Below are 11,678 nucleotides of genomic sequence, written 5' to 3' on the forward strand. Positions count from 1 at the left end.
GATACCATTGTTGTTTAGTTATTTTTCAGTCATGTCCAACTCTTTGTGACCTCCTTTGGGGTTTTCTTGTCAAAGATATTGGGGTGATTTTCTATTTTCTTCTCCAGCTCATTTTACAGATGGAGAGACTGAGGCAAACAGGGTGAAGGGACTTGCCCAGGGTCATACAAACTAGTAACTTTCTGAGGCTAGATTTAAACTCAAGATGTTTTCCTAACACTTTATGTTGCTACTCCTGCTGGAAATACAAAGAGAAGCAAAAGATAGTCTCTGTTCTCAAGAAGCTCACAGCTTAATCCAGATTTGTTTAATTGAGCCACATGTTTGAATCTCTCTGAGCTTTAGGTCTCCTGGTCCCAATTTGTGGTCCTACTTAAAATCCTGCTGCAAATACGTAGCAATTATGTTACATTGGGCAAATGACTTAACCTCTCTCAGTCTCAATTTACTCATCTGTAAAATGAAGATAAATAAGAGTGCCTTCCTCAGGGTTGTAGTGAAAATCAAATGAAGTACCATATGGAAATGCTTTGTAAAACTCAAAATGTTCTAATAACAAAACTGATATTACATTTATTGTGTAATTTGCATAGAAATATAAATAAAGATGAATATATTTCTATATACAAACATATCATTAACAGAAGCAGTAGTACAGGATTCAGCCTGTTAGCTAAGCAATCCTTTGTTGCCTCCTTGTTACAGAAAGAACTCCTCTCTTCACTCAATAGGCTGATTCGGATGCACTTGATACCTTCAGCAGAGGCACTCACTTATCATGCTATGCCACAGAGGTATTTGGCATGCTGTTTTGTACATCACATGCTGGGTGACTTGCGTGCTTTTTATTCCATTATGGACCAACATTCTAATGTGTAGATCACTGCGGGCAGCATTTTGGATTCCACCCTGATCAGTCAACATTGTACTTGTGTAGGTGAAACAGTTCTGCAGTGTCTGATCTATTTGAATTCCATGTTATTTATTTTCTTGTTGATGCCAGTGCCTAAGACACTTATATTCTGTCACCTCTGTGGTGCTCTCCCCAGCAATCTATGTATACTACACCTTTTGGGTACCATTCATTTTGCAGCCTTGAAATCGAGCTGCATGAGTACTTTCTGTAGTTACTACAACTTTTCTTCAAGCCCTGGGATCATGTTTGCAAACAGGTCACAATCAACAGAGGAGGGTAAATTCAGGAAAAGTTCTAGAGAGAAATGGGATATATAATTATGTTAAAAGTGTACTATTTGAATGACTAAAGAAATAGACAGTTTATGAGAAAAGTATTAGATCATGCATAAGGGGAGGAAATCAGATATGGGCTTATCCTACAAGTACTTGTAATCTATATTAATTTTTAAAAATAGAATTTCTGATGTCTTCCAATGGAAGGAACTCCCACCAAGGAAACTGCCTCCAAAGATGTAGATCAGTACCTGGTCTGCAAATTAGAGGCCATAGCCTACTATGAATATGAATTATGAATAGCTGAAGACCAGGATTATGTCACACATATCTCCAAATCCTCCAGTGCCTTTTACATAGCAGGCAATTGAATAAATGTTTATTGAGCGAATAAATGATCCTTTGTCTATTGTGTGGGAGCCCAAGGCAGGGATAAGAAAACTTGGTAGAAGTAGAAATAACAACCAAAAAAATTTCTAAAAAGTTTGCTAGTTTGGGGTTAATGCATTATTCCTTAATTTAAAAGGTTCTTGTTATACAGTCTCAATAAGTATTAGGCAGCTAGGTGGTATAGTCAGTGGATAGAGCATTGGGCCTTGAGTTAGGAAGACCTGAATTCAGATCCAGCTTCAGACACTCACTAATTGTGTGTTCTTGGACACGTCATTTAACTTCTTTTGCCTATTATCCTTTTAATTAAAAGATTCCTTTTATGACTCTTTAGAGGACCATTTTGAAACAAAAAAACCACACAATTGTTAAAAATCAAGCATTGGCATGGAAGAAAATATATCAAAACACATTGATTCAAACAAATAGATCCTTGATCTCATCTCCCTGTGAATCCTTTTAATTTCAAATAGAAACTTCTGGTCCTTTTATTTTTCCTGGCTACCGGCTGTTTCATTCCTACCACTTTGGTACTTAGAGTATTTTTCTCTCTTTCCCACGATTGTATCGCCTTCTCAATACAGTCATGCGCAACTCAATTTTTTTCTTAAGCACCTATTATGAGCCAGGCACTGAAAAAGACAGTGTCGATCCTCAGAGTCTACAACTTAATGGGGCAAAGGTAACACACAATAAGGAAGTTGAAAAGGTGTGAGGGTGGGACTTGAAGGAGTATTTGATATAGAAGGAATGATGTTCCATGGAGTCAAACCAAGTAGAACAGCTGATGGAAAATGAAGTTACCTGAAAAGTTCTGAGTCCTCTATAAAAGAAGACTTTGGGAGGAGGTTTACTGCTCTGCCCTTCAGCTCTCTCCTCAAAGGGGAGAGGCAACTGAGGGAGTTGAGAAGGTGGTGAGTATCAAAAGCTGAGTCGATCTTCAGGGTCTTCATCCTCCCACCTTCTCCCATCTCCTAGCTTGGATATCTCTTGGGTAGCTTGGTATTTTTTTCTTAAGCTTTGCATATGTAGAGATCAAGTGAGAAATGAGGACAAAAGAAAATTGGAGGGTGAATGGGGAAAATGTGTTAGGGGCAGAATTCTCTCACTCATCTCTCTTAGATGGAAAAAAAATAAAGAAAATAAAATTCATAGAATAAACAACCATTACCCATAAGTCATAGGATGAGATCTGGAAGGGTCCTCAGTGGCCATTCAGTTCAACTTCTACATTTGACATATGAGGAAACTGAGGCTCAGTGAAGGGCCTTAGTAATTTACCTATGAACACATAGGTAGTAAGCATCAAAGTAGGGGTAGGAGGGAATTTAAACCCAGGTTTGCTGCCTTAAACTGTAAGTGTCTTTCAGAGTTCTGTCCTGGGCCCTCTTCTGTTCTCCTTCTCTATTACTTCACTTGGGGATCTCATCAGCTCCCCTGGATTTAATTAGCATTTTTATGCTGCTGATTCTCAGATCTACCTATCCTGCCCCAGTCTCTCTACTGACCTCAAAATCTCACATCTCCAACTGTCTTTCAGACATCTCAGAATGGGTATCCAGTAGATATCTTAAGCTTATCATGTTCAAAACAGAACCCATTATCTTTTCCCCTAAACTCTTTCCCCTTCCTACCTACTCTAGTATTGTTGAGAACAATACTGTCCTCCCGTGGCCTCAGGCTTACAACCTAAGAGTTATACTCATTTCCTTACTATCTCTCACTCTCCCCCTGCCCATAACCAATCTGTTGCCAAGGATTGCAGATTTCACCTTTGCAACATTTCTTGAAAGAGGCCCCCTTCTCTCCTCTTGTATGGTCACCACTCTGATAGAGGTCGTTATCACATATCTGGACTGTTGCAATAGCCTGCTGGTGGGTCTGCCCTCCTCCAGTTTCTCCCTACTCCAGCCTATCCTCCATTCAGCCACCAAAATGATTTTCCTAAAGTACAGATCCAACCATGTCACCTTTCTACTCAGTAAACTCCAGTGGCTTCCTGTTGCTCCCAGAATCAAATAAAAAATTCTCTTTTTGGTATTCAAAGTCCCTCATAACCTAGTCTCCCCCTACCTTTCCAATCTTCTGATACTTTAAATCCTCACACTTTTTGGTTCAGTGACACTGGCCTTCCTGACTGTCCTCGAACAAGACACTCCCTCTCAGCTCCTGGCATTCTCTCTGACTGTCCCCAGCGTCTGGAATACTATCCCTCTACTCTGACTACTGACCTCCCTGGCTTCCTTTAAGTCTCAACCAAAATCCCTTCTTCTACAGGAAGCCCTCCTCAACCCTTCACATTCTAGTGCTTCTTCTTTACTTTTTTCCTATTTATCCTTTATGCTTTGTAAGTATCTGTTTGAATGTTGTCTGGATCATAAGCTCCTTGAGGTCAGGGACTATCTTTTACCTTCTGTTGTATCCCTAGCAATTAACACAGTGCCTGGCACATAGCAGTCATGTAAAAAATATTAATTGCTTGATTGACTCTGGAGCCAGTGCGCTTTCATTACACCACACTGATGGTATATGTCAACCCTTTGGTTTTAGTTGCCTCTAAGACATGCAGTGGGAAATCCCTAATTGGTAGTTAATGTAGAACTAAAGGCTTCTCAGGTGGAATTCTTCCCCATATGTAAGGCCTGTCTTGGCCTTCTGCTCTCAGTAACTCAGTTTCCTCATCTGTAGAGTAGGGGTGGGGATGGCCTAGATGACCTCTAAAATCCCTTTCCACTCCTATGCCCTCTCATATATATATATATATATATATATATATATATATATATATATATATATATATATATATATATATATATATATATATAGTACAAAGAAGACTCTCCTTGATTGATTACACATGAAATGACAATTATTTCTGGAGTAACGGGAAGTAAGCACTAAGCATAGCCAACCTTTATGCCCAAGTATATTTTGGGGTGACAGGTGAGTTTCCTTTCTCACCCACCTCACCTCCAATACTTACTACTTGCCTGAACTTGGGCAGGCCAGATGATCTCCCTGAGCTTTAATTTCATCATCTGTAAAATGAGGGGTTGGACTAGATGCCATCTGGGGGTCCTTGGTATTCTAGATCAACAATTCTACGATTTGCCAGCATCACCCTAGTCAAATGTTATGGCCAAGGTGGATGGCTTTCATAATTCTCTCGATTCTTAAAAATACTTGTTTCTCCAATCCTTTCCTTTCTCTTCTCCAGATCTACCTGCTCTCCATAGCCCCACTCAAATCCTTCCTTCCTTCTCTTGCCCAAGTAGCATTATTTTTTGGTCTTTTTTTCTCTACAGTTATATTCTATGGGTATCTGGAGTAAAGCAAATATTAATATATGTTTGCAGAACGAATTACCAAAAGAATGACATTCCCTGTTATACCTTTAATGCCACTTTCTGGATAATACTCCTTGAACCTCTTGTTTTACTCATTCAAATAACATTTGTTAGATTCTCATTTATATGCAAGATATTTTGCTAGTAGTGTGGAGGATAGAAAGATAAACAAGTCATGTTCCTTACCCTCATGGAACATAAGTCTAAGAAGGATGATAAAAACACAGATAACTGTAAATGTTACATGATAAAATGCAGGAAACATATAAACAACATACTATGTGGCTGTAAGAGCAAGCCAGTCCAGCTGGGGGAATCAGGAAAGACTCCCTAGAAAAGGTGGCATCTAAGCTGGGTAGGAGAAGAGTAGGTGGAGAAGTTCTAGGTGGAGAGGTTCCAGGTTGAGAAGGAAGGCAGTAGGAAAACAAAGGATGATATTGCTTGGTTTTAACTGAAGAAGCAGAGAATTTTAGAGTGACCTACTTGGATTTCTAATGCCACAAACACTCATCTGTCTTGAAACCAATAATAAAAACACCATTTATATTTGCAAAGAAACTCATGGATTGAACGTCATCACCTGGAAAAACAAAGCCACATAGTCTGCCTGCTGGTAGAACAAATAAGATTCAGGGTCCTTCTGTTTGTAGATTCCTCATTTTGTGTAGTCACAATTAAGTTAGACTCAAATAGATTCTTTCATCATAAAGGTCACAGCCTTCCTTCCTGGTTTATTGTTCATGCTCTGAAAGAAAGTGTAGGCAAAGAATGAAACAACAAAAAAACAGACGATAAGGTTTGACCCCCTCCTTAGATGAACAAGTCTTAATCAATTTTTTTCTGTCTTGCTGGAAGTAGGGTAAGTGTGCCCAGTGGAGAGACACTAGAATGGAGTTTATGCTTTCTGTAGTCACTAAAATAAAAAATAATTTTGTTAGTTGAAGAGTATTGCTTCCAACACAATACTTAAATATACAACCCTAATGGCCCTGTTATATTTCATTCACTTCTTGATATTGGAAGCCTAACAGCTCATATGTTTAGAAAGCTTTATAATTTGCAAAGCACTTTCCTCACAACAACCCTTGGAAGTAGGTTGAACAAATATTATCTCCATTTTATTAATGGAGGAACTGAGATTCAGAATTGAAATGACTTGCTCTAACTCATATGAGTGCTTAACAGCAGAGACAGAGCTCAAATCCAGGCCCTAATTCCAAGGGCAATAATAGTTCATATTTTTGTAAGCATTGCAGACTGCCTATCTCACAACTAGAAGTGGCTCTTCTCCTCAACGTCAACCCTTCTATTTTTTGCCCTTAAATCCCACACCTTTTTCTGTCTCTTTTTGTTCATGTCTTTTCCACCAGTGCCTATAAACATGCCCAATTTATGAAACCAGCTCTTTTATTTTGTGAAATGTTCTATTGACTTTCACCCTGTTGTCTTCTCTCTCTTTCCTTTCACAGCCAAATTCCTAGGAAAAAAGCTCTCTCTCCTCTTTTCATCCAGCTGTTCACTTCTCCATGCCTTGTAAACTGGCTTTCAGTGTCATCAATTGATTGAAACTGCTGTTTCCAAGGTTTCCAGTCACCTCTTACTTGCCAGATCCAAGAGCCTTTTTTCAGTCTTCATCCTTCTTGATCTTCCTGAAGCATTTGTCTCTGTTGACCCCCTCTGCTTTTGAATAATTTTTCTTCTCAGGGTTTTCATGACACTAATCTCTCCTGGTTCCCATTCTCCTTATCTGAGTCTCCTTTGATGGAATGATACCCTTCTCTTCCTCCTTGTGTTCAGGTATTTTTCAGTGCTCTGGCCTGAGCCTCATCTCCCCACACATTCTCAGTGGTATCAGCTCCCATGGGTTCAATGCTCTTGTCTATGAAGATAATTCCCAGATCTATATCTAACCATCGGTTTTCATTGAGCCCCAGTTCTATATCAATTACCAGTTAGGCATTTCCAACTGCATGTCCCCAAAGCAATTAAAGCCAAATATGTCCAAAGAAAAATTTATTTCTCATAACTCCTCTTTCTTGTTGAAGGTACCACCATCTTTCAGTCACCCAGGTTCATAATATTAGCATAACCCATGACTCTGGTTCTCTCTCACTATCTATCAGTCACTCTACCAATCACTACCCATGTCCAACCCACTTCCATTTCTAGCTTACTACCCACATCCAATCATTTTTAAGGATTTGTTCGTTCTACCTCATCAAGATCTTTCACATTTCTCTCCTTTTCTATACTCACAGTCGTTGCTCTGATAGAGGACCCTCTTCATCTCTCACTTAGATTACTGCAATCACTTCTTAATTGGTCTCTCTCTCTCTAGTTTCTCCCTTCACATGCCAAAATGATATTTCTAAAGAGAGAATCTTGACTATATCACTCTCGTGCTCAAAAATCTCTAGTGACTCCCTATTGCCTTTAACATAAAATACAAACATTTCTGTTTGGCATTTAAAGCCTTTCACAGTCTGACTTAAGCCTAACTTTCTGGCTCTGCATAAGGTCTCTACAGAGTGGGAAGGACTTCCAGAGAAGGTGATACAAGTTAAACCTTGTCACACTTATTTCTTATTCATTATTAATTCACATGCCTCACTAATGTTATGGTCTAAGTTTAAGTTGGACTTAAGTGTAAGCCTAATCCTCCCATTGATGCTGTGTATATTTGTGGGAAGGAGTGAAGCAGGTTCTTAGGAGGTTTTGTATTAACTGTCTTCACCATGTTATCTGAAAGTAGTAGCAGTAGTAGTAGTAGCAGCAGCAGCAGCAGCAGCGGTGGTGGTGGTAGTAGTAGTAGTGGTGGTGGTAGGTGGTAGTAGTCGTGGTAGTGGTGGTGGTGATAATAGTAGTGGTAGTGGTAATAGTAGCAGTAGCAGCAGCAGTAGTAGTAGTAGTATTAGCTGTACTTTGGAGACCCAAAAAGCAAGTCAAGACATCATACTCATCCTCTTCAAGAACAAAGGATAAACGACAACAATCCTTTCTGGCTTAACCTTTCAAGAAACTTTAGATACCTCTGAGGCTCAGATCAAACAAGGCTCCTATATTGATCTCTCCATTTGCTAATGCCCTATTCAAGAAATTACTTTGTATATAACCAATCAATAATCAATAAACATTTACTAAGTGCCTACTGTGTGCCAGGTACTGTGCTAAGTGATAGGAATACAGAAGGAGGAAAAAATTCTCAAGGAAGCTTACAATCTAATGGGGGAGACATTGTGCCAACAAATATATGTGAAGTGAGTTATCTACAAAATAAAAAGGAAAAATTAAAAGAGGGAAGGCACTGGGTTTAAAAGGTTGGGGAAGGCTTCCTGTAGAAGGTGAGATTTTAGTTGTTACTTCAGGGAAGCTAGGGAGGTCAGAGGTGGAGAGAGAGCAAACCAAACAAGAGGGACAGCCAGAGATAATGCCTGGGGTGGAGGAGAGTCTTATCTGAGGAACAATCAGGAGGTCAGCTTCACTGGATCAAAGAGTATGTGCTGGGGTGTAAGGTGAGGGAAGATTAAAAAGGTAGGAGGGGACTAGGTTACAAAGAGCATTGAATGCCAAACAGAGCATTTTGTATTTGATCCTGGAAGCAACAGAAAGCCACTGGAGTTTACTAAGTCGGGGGTGACATGGTTGGACCTGTGTTTTAGGAAAATCACTGTGGTGATTAAATGGAGAATGGAATGCAGTTAGGAGAGGGTCAAGCAAGGCAGACCTAACCAGCAGGTTATTGCAATAATCCAGGCACCAGGAGATGGGGGCTTGCCCTAAATTGGTGTGATGTCAGAGGAGAGAAGAAGACTTACTTGAGAGATGTTGAGAAGGTGAGATCAACAGGTCTTGGCAACAGCTTGGATATGAGGGGTGAGAGATAATGAGGAATCCAGGATGGCTCCTAGATTGTGAGCTGAGAGACTGGAAAGATGGTGTTACCCTCTAGAGTAATGAGGAAGGGAAGGGAAGGAGTTACCCAGTTAGCTGGGTCCCCATTTTGGTAGCTCGGTGTATGACTAAGAACAGAGAATGTGGAGGTAACTGAGATTTGAAATTTAGCAAAGTGTAACAAGTCTCTGGACAGAGGAAAAATGGGGGGAGTAGGTTCAGGGTAAAAGATAATGAGTTCTGTTTTGGACATTTAATTTAAGATGTCTAGTTCAAGATGTCTGAAAGGCAGTTGGAGATAAAAGATTGGAGGTCAGTAGAGACTTTGGGGCAGGATAGGTAGATTTGAGTATCATTAGCACAGAAATTTAATTAAACCCATGGGAGCTAATGAGATCACCAAGTGAAGTGATATGGAAAGAGAAGAGAAGAGAAGAGACCGAGGGCAGAATGCTGAGGGACACCTACTGTAAAAGGACCGACTGACAATCCAGCTAAGGAGACTGAGAAACTGTGATCAGATAAGGAGGTTGTTGTGTTGTGTTCATCCCTTGCTGCTGAAGAAGACCGCGCCATCAGAGAAATGATGACGTGACTTGCACTTGACTTTGTTCTGAGGAAGGGAGGGCTGTGCAGGTCACCAGCCTCACTTCTCCTCCAGAGCCATCTGAATCCAGTGACCAGATATTCATCAGGATGACTGGAGGAGCACCAGGAAAGAGTGGTGTCCTAAAAGCCTAGAGAAAAGAGAGTATCCAAGAAGAGAAAGGGATCAACAGCATCAAAGGCTTCAGAGAGGTCAAGGAGACAGAAGATGGAGAAAAAGTCCCTGGATTTGGCAACTAAGAGATCATTAGTAACTTGGGAGACAACAATTTCAATGGAATGATAAGGTTGGAAGCCAGATTGTGAGGAGTTAAAAAGAGAATGAGAGGAGTAAGTGTACTTACTGCCTTTTCTGATGGCTTTTTTGAGAAGTTAGCTACACAGGGCAGAAGAGATAGAATGATAGTTAACAAGGATGAAAGAATCAAGTAAGGGTTCTTTTCAGGATAGGGGAGATGTGGTCATGTCTGTAGGCAGCAGGAAATGAGTCAATGACAGGGGAGAGATTGAAAATAAGTGAAAGAGTGGGGATAATAGAAGTGGGGAAATGGGGGGAGGGGAAAAAGTTGGAAGAGATGGAATGGCTCGCTTGCACAGGTAGAGGGGTTAGCCTGGAGAAGGAGTAAAGCCACTTCATCATGTGAAACAGAAGGAGGAGACAGTGGCAGGAGGCAACTGAATGAGAGGGGGTGAGGAAAAGGGGAGAAAACAGCTCTCAGTGAATAACCTCAATTTTTTTCCTTTAAAATCGCAGGCAAATATTTATTTATTTGTGTTCATATTGTTTTCTAGTAAGAGAATAAAAACTCATTCAGCGTAGGGACTGTTTCCTATTGGTCTTCCTATCCTCAGTGTCTACTGTAGTGTCTGGTACGCTGTAGGCTCTTAATATATGCTCATCAACTAAATGAACAACTCTCTGAGGCAGCCAACACAAAGAGTATTTGCCTTTGCTTGCAGATGTGAGGACCCAGGCTGAGGGAAATGCACTGACTTACCCAAGGTCAAACAATTCAGGACAGAGCTGGGACTGCAACCCCAGAGTCTCAGATACCAAATCCATTGTTCCAACTGCTATACCATACATAGGGCCTAGTGCCTACTCCCCCTTCCGGTGATTGGGAGCCACAGAGTTGAAAATGTGCCATCATCAGTTTCTTCTCTGAGATTCTAGAACAATCTGGTTTCTTCACTTCTCCTCTGAATCTAATACTGAGAGTCTTTTCTGTGAGATAATAATACTAATACTTTTGTAGTACTATAAGGTTTGGAAAACACTTTACAAATATCCCATTTTATCCTTGCAAAAACCCTAGGAAACAAGGGATATTTTTATCCCCTTTATAGAAAAATTGAGCCTGAGGGAGATTAAATGATTTGCCTAGAATGACAGGACAATCTGAGGCCAGATTAGAAGTCAGGTCTTTTTGACTTTAATAGTCCGTCCACTGGACTACCGAGCTGCCTCTTTGCTTTTATAAACTAGTCTAGAGGTCAAAGCATACCTCCACTATTGATCACCATGCTCCCAAAGGGGAATCTGATACATGACTCTGAAGTAGTTTTTTATAAAAAAAAACAATCACAACTTTATATAAAGAGTACACACACAGAATGAACCATTTAACCATTATAAGGAACAACAAGTTCTTCACAGTGAATGCAACATCTATTCTCCACATTTTCTGAACCTTCACAGTGACATTAAGTCTTGAAGGGCACAATGGAGACTGGTCAGCTAAAGCAAGCCTGAACTCGATGTTTATGTGGGACAGCTAATTGGAACTTCTCATTGTCCATCACCAAGGAAACAAGTGCTAGGAGCAGATACAGGCAGGAAACACCATCTGGTTTTAAAAACAAACACACACACACATAAACACACACACAAACACACACCCCTTCCCATACTAAACTTACTTTTATAAGCAACAGAATTAACATCATATATTCTCAGTGTACCAGTCCAAATCAATCTGTTGAGATTTTCTTTGATTTTTCTTAGTCACTTCAGACACCATCTATCAGTTATCACTTCCAGTTTGCAAGGGAAAATATGTTTAATCTAAATGAATAAACATATTCATAAAACAATTTTCAAATAAAAAGTATATTCCATTTTGCTCAAGCTGGACAGACACACACAGGGCTATGCTGGAAACAGTTCAGACAGACTCTCAAGAACTAATTGTTAAATTTTCAGTGTGAGCATTTACACCTCAGAAATCAGCAAATACTACAAATCAGTCCTTG

At 40.0% G+C, this 11,678-nt stretch overlaps 1 long non-coding RNA gene across 1 annotated transcript; it reads right to left on the reverse strand.

The window, feature by feature from the left end:
* Positions 1–547: 547 nt before the first annotated feature.
* On the reverse strand, positions 548–11,227 carry LOC140531689 (uncharacterized). Its single transcript, XR_011976402.1, has 3 exons — positions 11,037–11,227; positions 5,509–5,673; positions 548–1,210 (listed from the first exon to the last, which is right to left on the reverse strand). It is a non-coding gene; the product is annotated as an uncharacterized lncRNA (long non-coding RNA).
* Positions 11,228–11,678: the final 451 nt, after the last annotated feature.

This window comes from Notamacropus eugenii, chromosome 3, assembly GCF_028372415.1.
Source record: "Notamacropus eugenii isolate mMacEug1 chromosome 3, mMacEug1.pri_v2, whole genome shotgun sequence".
NCBI lineage: Eukaryota > Metazoa > Chordata > Mammalia > Diprotodontia > Macropodidae > Notamacropus > Notamacropus eugenii.